The following is an 11745-nucleotide window of genomic DNA, read 5'->3' as shown; positions in this document are numbered from 1 at the left end:
AAAACTTTTTATCGCCACTTATTTGTAAAGTTTAATTTTAATGTTAATTATAGCAAAGTTTCAGAAAATTCCTTAATAGTAAATTTTAAGCAGAAACCTACTTATAATAAAAAAAAAACCTTAATAATTTTAACATCAATAATATGTATGAATCAACATGCATCAAATAAAACAATATAATAATTCAAATGCTTGTCTTATTATTGCGATAAACATACCAAATTTTATTGATATATGTTATGCCTAGTTTAAAATATGTTATCTTTATACAATTCAATATAATTTTTCGAAGATTCAATTAGCTGGAGTAAATCCCTAGCAACATTCTCGAATATTGTCTAATAAAGGTGTTCTCTTCCCCATACCTGCATAATATTGTGGAACTTCAGCAAGGTTATGAAAGCCGCAAGTGCTCAGATTTTTATTTTTTGATACATACAAATGAGATTTGTGTGCTTCGTAATACTGTTATAAAGAAAACCAGGGACGGCGTCCTGGCATAGGGGTAGCGCGTCTTCCCCGTGATCTGGGCTTCCCGGGTTCGAGTCCCGGTTTGGACATGGTTGCTCTTCCGTTGCTCTCTCTGTGAGATGTGTGAATGTGCCCTCTTGTTAAAAAGAGGTTGTGCAAGCGAATGAGTGATGTGTGAGTAGCTAAGTCGTACTCTTGGCCCTAGTTGGTACTACTATAAAAACAAGAGACGCTCCCCCTCCGGCTTAAAATCGTCTTCGTAACAGTGGGCTTGTCCGTGGCAAGTACCATAAGAAACAACAACAGAAAACCAGTACTTCTGTATTATTAAACCACATACCATTGGCGAACAATTATTAACAAAAAAACCAATAAAAGAGCACTCCTTAGCGATTTTTTTTTCTTTTTGCTATCAATCGCTGGGATGTCATTAGTATGCAAGCTACCCGAAAACCGAATTATTTTTTCAATCGACTAAAATCAAAATTTAACAGAAAAAATAACTATAATGACCTATAACTATAAATCATGTACCTTATTTCAAATATTTGAACCAATCCTTTTTTGAGTTGCCGTATTTACATGCTTGTGAAAGCACATGACGACAGACGGTTACTTCTTGACGAATCTGATTCTAGATTGGATGCGGATTTACATATTAGAAGAAAAATCTGTGTGCCATTTTTTTTTTCTATCTAGTTCTCTTCTCTTTATAATTAACTTTCGAACAGCCGATCAGACATTTCTGAATGGATTTCTTTCAAAATTTGACGGTAATCAATAAAACTGATGTAAAGTCCATATGTTAAACTTCAACTGTCTAGCTCAAAACATTTTTGGAGGTATAATTTTGTTGGGATGAAGCGAGCAGACTATTTTTCTTGTGTAGGAATATCTGTGTGATTACGCTTTTGCTTCGTTCCGGCACCATTCCACCCGCGAACTGTTTTAACATGATGCTGTGTGCGTAATTTTCAATACCTGTTTTTTGTCGTTTTCTGTGTCTAATAAATGTGCTGTCTTCAAGAACCATGGTGAGATTTATTGAAAAGTAACAACAAATTTTAACCAGCAGTAGTGGCCACAAAATTTCTCGCATACTTTTTAATAAAGGTGCTATTCCACAGAACATCTTGCGTCACATTGGCGTACAATAGTTACAAAATACTTTGGTATGAATTGAACATTTTTACTGAATCGATCGTTTGATTCTTTGGTGAGATTTTTGGAGCTTAATCCCTACCTGTACCAGAAAATCGAATTTGAGTTTTAGACACATACTTCCCAACCAATTGAAATAAAATTGTGACACAAAACTACACCAAATTTGATATATTTAAATCTTTTGTGTTTTCGAACAATTGCATTTGTTTCTGAAAATACATACCGAGAGACAGTGAACCCCTTTTTCATTTGGCTCAAAATTTAATAAGTGCATACACTAAATCTGTGTGAATTAAGTGGTACACTTAAATCTGTGTACCGAATTTTATCTATCTAGTTCTCTCCGTTTTGAAGTTATAGTGTTAATTTATATTCGAACAACCGGATTGACAGACTTCCTCTGTACATATTTTACTAAAATTTGATGGAAATCTGCAAATAAGATCATACACCACATTTCATCTTTCTGGCTCAAAGCATTTTTGAGTTATCTTTGTCACAGACAGACAGATGTACATTTTCTAAAAATATGTTTTTGAATTCATGGAGGTCTTAAACGTGGAGATTCGTCAAAATCTAGAGTTCTAATTTTTTGAAGATTACTATACTTTCCCTATACTTCATATACAAGAGAGTAATAAAAACATTCATCTTGTAAAGTAATCTAAAAGTTGAAACATGATGGCTAGAAAAGAATCATTGATTAAAGATAATCAGAAATTTAAACCATTTAGAATTAAGAAATAGAGTAATATCGTATATAAAATTATAGATTGAAATATGCGTAATTTTAATTCATCTTTCTTTCAGGAATTTAAGGTGAAATGAAAAGACAAAATGAACATCTTACCCAAAACACATGTATTTCTCACCATTATAATGATTTTTAAGATTGGAACAGAAATCTCTTGCAACAGACCACATAACCAATGGTCAAGAGAGATAACATGTACAAATTACTATCTTACTAACGACCATGGATGAAATATCTCTAATTTTCTATAAATAAGAAATACTGTAGCACTCATTTGGTCAAAGGGGTACAATACATCAGTGATCAGAGGTACAATATAGAACGATTTTATTTTTGTTGTTGTTTCTAATGGCACTTGTCATAGACAAGCCCACTTTAGAAGTCAGTGAAAAAAAAAATATTTTTAAATCCCCATAATTCATTTTTGGTTACAAGAATCAGGATTTTACAAAATAAACTTATCGGTCAGTCTATAGCAGTTGTAATCAGTCTACAAACATCAATATCATTTAACCCTTTAAAGGGCCCTTTTTTTCTAGTCCTATTATGTCAAAATATTTTTAGGCTTGAAATTAGAATAAGAAAAGGGATTCATTTAGCTTATTAGATAAATTTAATTTGATTAATCAATTAATTTGGTTAATTAATTAAAAATCAAGACACATCATTTTCTGTGAGATAAAGAACTGAAGCATCTAAGTTTCTGTCTTTCTAAAAAATTTTGTCAGAACTGATGCTAACCTACACAAATTCATACAAAGATTGATAAATTTGGTGGGAAGCATACTTCCCTCGGCCCTAGAAAGGGTTAACTGCATCAAAAAATGCTAAGAGGCAAAAGGTTATTGTTGTAATATTTTTAGTAGTGAAATTAGATATTATCATCATTAAAATAAGTACCTCTTTAAAATAGCAACTAGTTAAACTAAAGAAAGTGTTGTTAATCAAACATACATCTTCCGAATTCCGTCGTCTGTTGCTAGCTTAAATAGTAGTGGTTAAAGATATAAACGGTCACAGAAACAATACTCTCCCTTCATATATTTTAATAGGTGTAATTTTCTTCTAATTTAAAACTCGCGCCAAAATTGGAATATGTCTATAGTCCAGGACATCCGGTCGTTTTGATAATGTTTTATTCACATTTTGCTTGGCATATGAATTGCATACAAAAAGGTAAGATACTTTCTTTCGATTCAGATGTCAGATGAGTACATAATCATGTTCCTTGTATGCAACAGATGTTGAAAGCAATTGATAGAGATGCTCATTTTATGTCATGACTTTCTTTAATAGGTAAATGAAACGTCGTTTCGCTTGACATGCTTTGATTAAAGTTCACTTATGAATGAAAACACTATAAAAAAATATTTTGCGTAAATGAAATATGAAATTGTAGCTTTTTACTTTCTCGTATGCAAAGCGTACGAAGAGAAAATATTGCAACAGTTCAAAATATTGATTAATCTGAACGTTTCAGATCTCCTCGATTCCGAAAAACAAATTTTTGGAACTATGTCCTTCTGTTTGTGGAATTCAAAAATGCTTAGCTAGGTGGATGAAATTTGGCATGTAATCTTCATGCCATAGATTTCAATCTAATTTTTGTTGAAATCTGTTGAAGGAAAGTCTGTTCGTGAAAATGTGAGTATGAAACTAAAAACGATAAAGGGATAGATGAGTGGAATTTGGTATATGCTTCAGAATTTTAGAAGTCTATTAAATTTTGAGCCAAATTTCAAAGAGATGAGCAACTGTCGGTCTATACATTCGAGCACATTTGAATGCGATGAACGATATAATAATCTTGTTAACTAAATATGTATTGATTTTGGTTCTAACTGACCAAAAATAAGGCAACTAATTCGGTTTTAATCATTATATTACCAGTGGCATATTAAAGTATATTAAACCCTCTAAGCAGGAATTTTAAGAGGTTTTTCTTTTAATAAATGGTGAATTTAGCTTCAAATTTCAGCACATTTTTTTCTTAACACTAAATAAATTATTTAACTTTTTTAAAATGTATATCACGGAAAAAAATAACTAAAATAACAAAATTCTTGAAAAATTACCATAGTTATTTATGAATGACTCCCTTACTTACACCCACAAAAAAAAGCATTTAATTATTATGATGGATTATAAGAGGAAAGTAATGAATTTATAACAAATATAACATACTGAAAATTATTATTTTACAAGAATGTCATGTAACACAATCGGTTAAAATGAACTATCAATATTCGAATACATCACAAATAAATAATTTATGTATTTAATGATTTTGATAATTCAATGTAAACGCATATTGTAGTCCTAACTTTTTTATAATTGAAAGAATTCACTTTTCAGAAATTTGCCATTCAGACTAATAACAATTTTTAATTGGCTTATCTGTTGCTTTAGGTGCCTATATTGTTTAGTCTAAAATCCATCATTATATTCCACGAAGCACAAAACGCGTCATCAGCTAAGTCGGCGGGAAAGGGGATGCCGCTTGTCACAAAATTGTCGAAGTTTGCTGTCTTTTATAACGAGAACTGTAAAGACAAGGCAATATTGTCTACATAAACGAAAATGGCGATGAGACATATTGGCGATCTGAATCAACACTTCGATAATTGCAAAAATTTTCCATGCTATGATAGCTTTTGTGAATATGCTGTTATATACAATTACATACCTCGTCTTCATGCCTCAAAGAGAATTTTAAGCAATCCGGTATCTTATTTTTTCCCTCTTGTTTCGAATATATCTCACTCTAGACCATGATAAAAATGCAATATTCAAAATATGAGGGGGAGGGGAGAGAGTAAAGGAAAAAGAGTCAAAAACTAATCAATAACAGTTGTTAATCTTTCAGAAAAATTTTGAAGTTGGCATCTATAATATTAATGAAAAGTGTTGGAAATCTGTGATAGACGACGAGCTTATAGAGATGACTGGAACAAATAGCTACTTGTAGAAAAAATCACCTCAATCAATCAATCAATTATAACTGCAAACCCAAAGTCTCGATTCATTTGAAAAAAGGATTAAAAAATTTTAGAGGCATTAAAATAAGGAAGATTATTTTCTAGCAACAAAGTATGGGATAAAATACCGGGTGTCCCATAAATTTGTAAATACTTTAAAAATTCATAAAAATTGAAGGAGTGAGTATATTTTAATGCGGTTTGCGAAACTGTTATTCTCATAAAGGGTGATTTTTTTTTCATACCCAAAAAAAAAAGAAAAAAAAAGAAAGAAATAGTTCAAAAATTTGTCGATAAAGAGCGCTAAACACAAGCAAAACATACAATTCTATGGGAAAAATACTTTTAATTGCATGCAAGCAATTGTTTACATGCGTATTACACCAGTAATACAGTACTTGTTCTATGTGTCCGCCATCACCACAAATAACAGTTTGGCAGCGGGAGACAACACTGGTAACAGCATCATACAGCATATCCGGATGAATGCATGAGATTTCGTGGCGAATGGCTTCCTTTAGCTGCACTAACGAAGTTGGCCTATGGCGGTACACCCGAGACTTAGGTAACCCCATAGCCAAAAATCAAGGGGTGTTAAATCTGGTGATCGTGGGGGCCATTCATGTGTAAAGTGACGGCTGATTATCCGTTCTTCAGTAAAAGTTCTCAAAAATGCCTTCACTTCGGTGTCGATGTGAGGAGGTGCCCCGTCTTGCATGAATGTCACTGTGTCAAGGACATCGTGTTCCAATAAGGACGGTATCACTTCCTTCTGTAACATTTCCAAGTAACTTGTTCTATTAACTGAACATGTCTTCCATCAGGCTTTTCAACAGGGCTTTTCAAAGAAAAAAGGGCCTACAATAATGGATGCAGTGAAACCACACCAAACAGTAACCCGTGGTGAATGCAGGGGCTTCTCAGTGTAAGCATGTGGATTCTCATGTGCCCATATTCTACAGTTATGTGTATTAACTGCTCCATGCAAAGCAAAATGAGCCTCATCTGTCCATAATATTTTCAGCAGCCATCGCGGATCATCTTCAATTTTCGCCAAAGCCCGATTTGAGAATTCCAATCTCTTAGCTGTATCATTTGGTAAGAGCTGACGAAGCGATTGCAATTTGTATGGGTACAATTGCAATACACCATGAAGGATACGGTACACCGAAGTCTTTGGTATACCAGTTATTCGTACCACTTCTCGTGCGCTACTGACTGCACTTGAAGACTTTTCCCTTAGCGTGTCCATTTGCGAAGAGACATCGGGACTACGGACTGTTGTTAAATGAGGTGCAGCACTGCGTGGCCGATGACACAAACTTCCAGTTTCTTCGAAACGGCGTACTAGGGAAACAAGTCCAGCAGGAGTGATCGGACCTGAACCTTTCTTCAATCTTTTCTGGGTCCTAAACTTTCGAAAGGCTTCAGCCGCCGATTCGTTGCTGACATAAAACAACTATACCAATAGTGCTTTATCCACCAGTGTCAACATCTTAATACAAACCTTTAGAAATGATGTGTCAATCGTTCACTCTGCCTTTCATAAGACTTTAATTTGCATATTTCCACTGATTTGCTTGTGTGCAGCGCCCTCTATTGACAAATTTTTGAATTTTTTTTTATTATTTTTTTTTTCTGTATTAAAAAAAAATCCCCCTTCATGAGAATAATAGTTTCGCAAACCGCATTCAAATATACCCAGTCCTTCAATTTTTATAAATTTTTAAAGTATTTACAAATTTATGGGACACCCGGTATGTCTTACGCAGATGTTATATTTTGAAAATTTACTTATTTGGTTGAGGAAAAGAAAAGGAAATTTTACTCAAGCAGTTTTTTCCGTTTCTCTTTCTCATCAATGTGCTGCAAAGTCTTTTATGTGAGGGGGCCCATTTGTCAGAGGACAAATTGGCCATGGATCATGAAGTCGAACCAGTACAAGTAGTCTCTCTAAAACTTTCCCGTATACTCTCTAATAAACTTGTCATGCCAGAGAACGCCTTGCATGCAGTTAGAGTATAATAGTTATGAAATAATGGCTTTTGGCGTGAATTTAACATTTTTACTGATCTATCGTGTCATCCTTGGTGAGTTATTTGAAGAAAAATACCTAGCATGCGTTAATAGTATCCGAAAATCGAATTTGTGTTTTATACAAATTTTTTCTCAACCAATTGAAACAAAAATTTGACAAAGAAATACACTTGTAGTCACTGAATCGCATACCAAATTTAATACATTTAAGTTGTAGGAACAGATTGTGAGTAACGCAACTCATCATCGCAAGTTATTGTGGTTCACACGTAACTAAATATTATAAATAATTATTAATGTTTTGTATTTGTTTAATTGTTATAATTGTTCATGTTTGTTTTTGAAGTAATTGCATCAAAAATATTTTATATATTATTTTTGTGTTAAATGAAACTATTTTTCTGCTGTTGCATCTGGCAACGAGATTCATATTGTAAAAATAAATAGAACGAGTGAGATGCTCGCCGTTGCTTGGATTTGACGTAGTTTGTGTTTTTATTTTAATTTCTTTAAAATACTTTAAATCGTTGGTCGTAATATCCTAAAATAAGAAATGTTTATTTTATGTATCGAGCGTTTACAATCTGCACATTAAAACGCAGAGTCATACGCCGATAAAGTGGTGACCCGGAAACAGAACTGCAATGGCGACCAGCGAAAAACACGAACCGAAACTAAGTGCAACGGAAACTGCAGCTAATGGTGAAGTAGCCAAGGTTAGTATAAAAATACCTCCATTTTGGACAGAAAAGCCAGAAATTTGGTTTTACCAAGTGGAGGCGCAATTTTCCATTAGTGGTATTAAATCAGAGGAAACAAAATTTCATTATTTAATTGCGCAGATGGAACCAAAATTTGTTGAAAATTTATGGGATATAGTCACTGATGCTAATGAAAATAAATATACCGCTGCGAAGGAGAGATTGCTGAATACCTTTAAAGAAAGTGAAAATAGACGTATTCAGCGTCTCGTGTCAGAAATGGAGTTAGGCGATTTACGGCCAACTCAACTACTTCAAAAAATGCGTAGTTTGGCGACAGATGGGATTTCGGATAATGTGTTGAAAACTCTATTTCTTCAAAAAATGCCGGATTCCATCCGAAATATCCTAATCGTCAACAATGAAGATATCCGGAAACTTGCCGAAATGGCTGACCGTATTGTAGAAATGCATCCGAATCGGGAAATATATGCTACATCTAGAGGTGATATACAGCAGGATAGTGAAATAAATAGTTTACGTTCACAAATTGTTTCTTTGGAGCATAAAATCAACCGCTTACAACTTGAACGCAGTCGTTCAAGGAGCAGAGCTGCTAATAAAAACAATCGGGGACGCAGCGCGTCTCGTAAACGATTTAATTCTGCTGGCAAGTACTGTTTTTTTCATTATAAATTTGGAGCAAAATGTTACCCTGATAAATGTAAACAACCTTGCGAGTGGAAAAATACAAATTCGGAAAACTAGCACCAGCAGCAGACTTAACGGCGAGTTCTGCTGCGGAAGTAAATCAAGATTGCCGTAAATACCGTCTATTTGTCTTTGACAAAACAACGGGTTTGCGTTTTCTTGTGGACAGTGGAGCTGATGTTAGCATTATTCCCAATACCACAAAAAAAAATTTCAACTAGTGACTATAAATTATATGCTGCAAATGGAACAGATATTGAAACATATGGAACGAAAGTATTAACCCTTGATTTGGGATTACGTCGTGAATTCCAATGGCCTTTTGTCATAGCAAATATCAAACAGCCAATTTTAGGAGCAGATTTCCTAAATCGTTTCCATTTGTTAGTTGACGTTAAGAATAAAACATTAATTGATGGAATAACTAACCTCTCTACTGAAGGTAAAGTTGCACCTGCCTTAAACGTCAGTGTAAATACAATGTACAGTGCCTGTAAATATTCAGATTTATTGTATTTGTACCCATCTATTACAAAACCTAATTTTTTTATTTCTGATGTAAAGCATACTATAAAACGCCACATAGAAACTAGGGGACCACCAGTGTACTCTAAGGCAAGACGATTAGATCCGAAGAAATTAGAAACTGCCAAACAGGAATTTAAGTTTATGCTGGACAATAATATTATTCGTCCATCTAAATCAGAGTGGGCCAGTCCACTGCATATGGTCTCGAAGAAAGATGGATCTTTCCGACCATGCGGGGACTACAGAAGGTTGAATGACCAAACACTTCCAGATAGATATCCAATTCCTAGACTTGAAGATTTTCAGCACATTTTGCCAAACAAAGTCATATTTTCTAAAATTGATCTTTTTAAGGCCTATTTTCATATTCCTGTTGCAGAGGAGGACAAGAAAAAAACAGCTATTATTACTCCGTTTGGACTTTACGAATTTAACAGAATGAGTTTTGGTTTGCGGAATGCTCCGGCAACATTCCAAAGATTTATTCACGAAGTATTTCGAAATTTAGACTTTGTGTTTCCTTATTTAGATGATGTATTGATTGCCTCTTCTAGTTCAGAAGAACATCGTTCACATCTCAAAATAGTTTTTCAACGCTTAAATGATTACGGGCTTCGCATAAATGTCAGCAAATCAGTTTTCGGAGTTGATTCACTAGAATTTTTGGGCTATAAAATTTCGGCTAAAGGATCAAGGCCTCTGCCTGAAAAAGTAAAGGCCATATTAGAGTATCCATTGCCAAACACCCTTCAAAAATTGCGTACATTTTTAGGTATGCTAAACTTCTATCGTCCATACATAAAAAATGCTGCGGCAACTCAAGCCTCTCTTCATGAATTTTTAAAAGGTGCCAAAAAGAAAGATCAGAGAAAAGTGCCTTGGAGTGAGGCAACTGTAAAATTATTTGAAAAATGCAAAATGGATATAGCAGAAGTTGCAATGTTGACATATCCAAATTCCGATTATCCTCTGTCTCTTCACACAGACGCATCGGATTTGGCTATAGGAGCAGTTTTGCAACAACACGAACCTGATGGGTTGAAACCTATCGCATTTTTTTCAAAAAAGTTAAATGAGGCACAAACCAATTATTCGACGTACGATCGTGAACTTTTGGCTATTTATTTGTCCGTAAAACATTTTAAGCATTATTTGGAAGGAAGAGATTTCCAAATCTTCACAGATCATAAACCTTTAGTTTTTGCTTTTAAGCAAAGGAATGACAAAGCGTCGCCAAGACAGTTGAGACATTTACAGTATATTTCTCAATTTACCACAAATATATGTCATGTAAATGGTCAGGAAAATATTGTCGCAGATACATTATCGAGAATTGCTAATGTTAACCTGCCATCTATAGACTATGATCAAATTGCTGATGCCCAAATTGATGATGACGAACTGAAACAACTGCGACTTTACAGTAAATCCTTGAAATTTAAGCAGTGTCAACTTCCATCCGGAAAATCTTTATGGTGCGACACATCTACATCAAAGGTTAGACCTTTTATTCCAAAGCCTTTTCGTATGCGGATGTTTCAACAAATCCATTGTTTAGCTCACCCCGGAATTCGTACAACAGTTAAAGAAATGTCATCACGATTCATTTGGTCTTCTCTGAAACAGGAAGTTCGCAACTGGACACGAGCATGTCTACATTGCCAAAAAAATAAAATTTCGCGGCATACAAAATCCGAATTTGGAACTTTTAAACCGCCTGATGATCGTTTTAGTGTAATTCATATTGATTTGATTGGGCCGTATTCTCCATCGGATGGATACACCTATTGTTTGACATGCATCGATAGACACACATCTTGGATGGAAGTGGTTCCTTTACGGCAGATCACCGCTGAAGTTGTTGCACAAGCTTTTTACGAATGCTGGATAACACGATTTGGAGTACCTTCTCTCGTGGTTACGGATCGAGGAACTCAGTTTACTTCAGAATTATTCAGAAAATTAGCAATCATTTGTGGTGTAAAATTACGGCATACGACGTCTTATCATCCCCAAAGCAATGGAAAGATAGAACGCCTACATCGCACGCTAAAAGCAGCCATTAGATGCCACAACTGTATTCGATGGACTGAGTCGTTGCCTACGGTTCTCATGGGTTTACGAGCTTCTCTTCGAGACGATTGTAGTTTTACAATAGCAGAAATGGTATTTGGTAAATCTATCAAATTACCTGGTGAATTTTTTGAAGATTCGAAAACTGTGTCCATTACAGATTCTTTTGTTGATAATCTGCGAAAACAGATGCAGTTAGTAAAACCAAGAATACCCAAGCAAAAATGTAAACAACACATTTTTGTTCCACAAGATTTAAATACAGCTACTCACGTATTTCTCAGGATTGATCGGGTAAAAAAACCCTTAGAACCGCCGTATGAAGGAC

Source organism: Argiope bruennichi, chromosome 9 (genome assembly GCF_947563725.1).
Source record: "Argiope bruennichi chromosome 9, qqArgBrue1.1, whole genome shotgun sequence".
Lineage (NCBI taxonomy): Eukaryota > Metazoa > Arthropoda > Arachnida > Araneae > Araneidae > Argiope > Argiope bruennichi.
The sequence above is the reverse complement of the archived record's forward strand: the minus strand, read 5'-3'. Positions refer to the sequence as shown.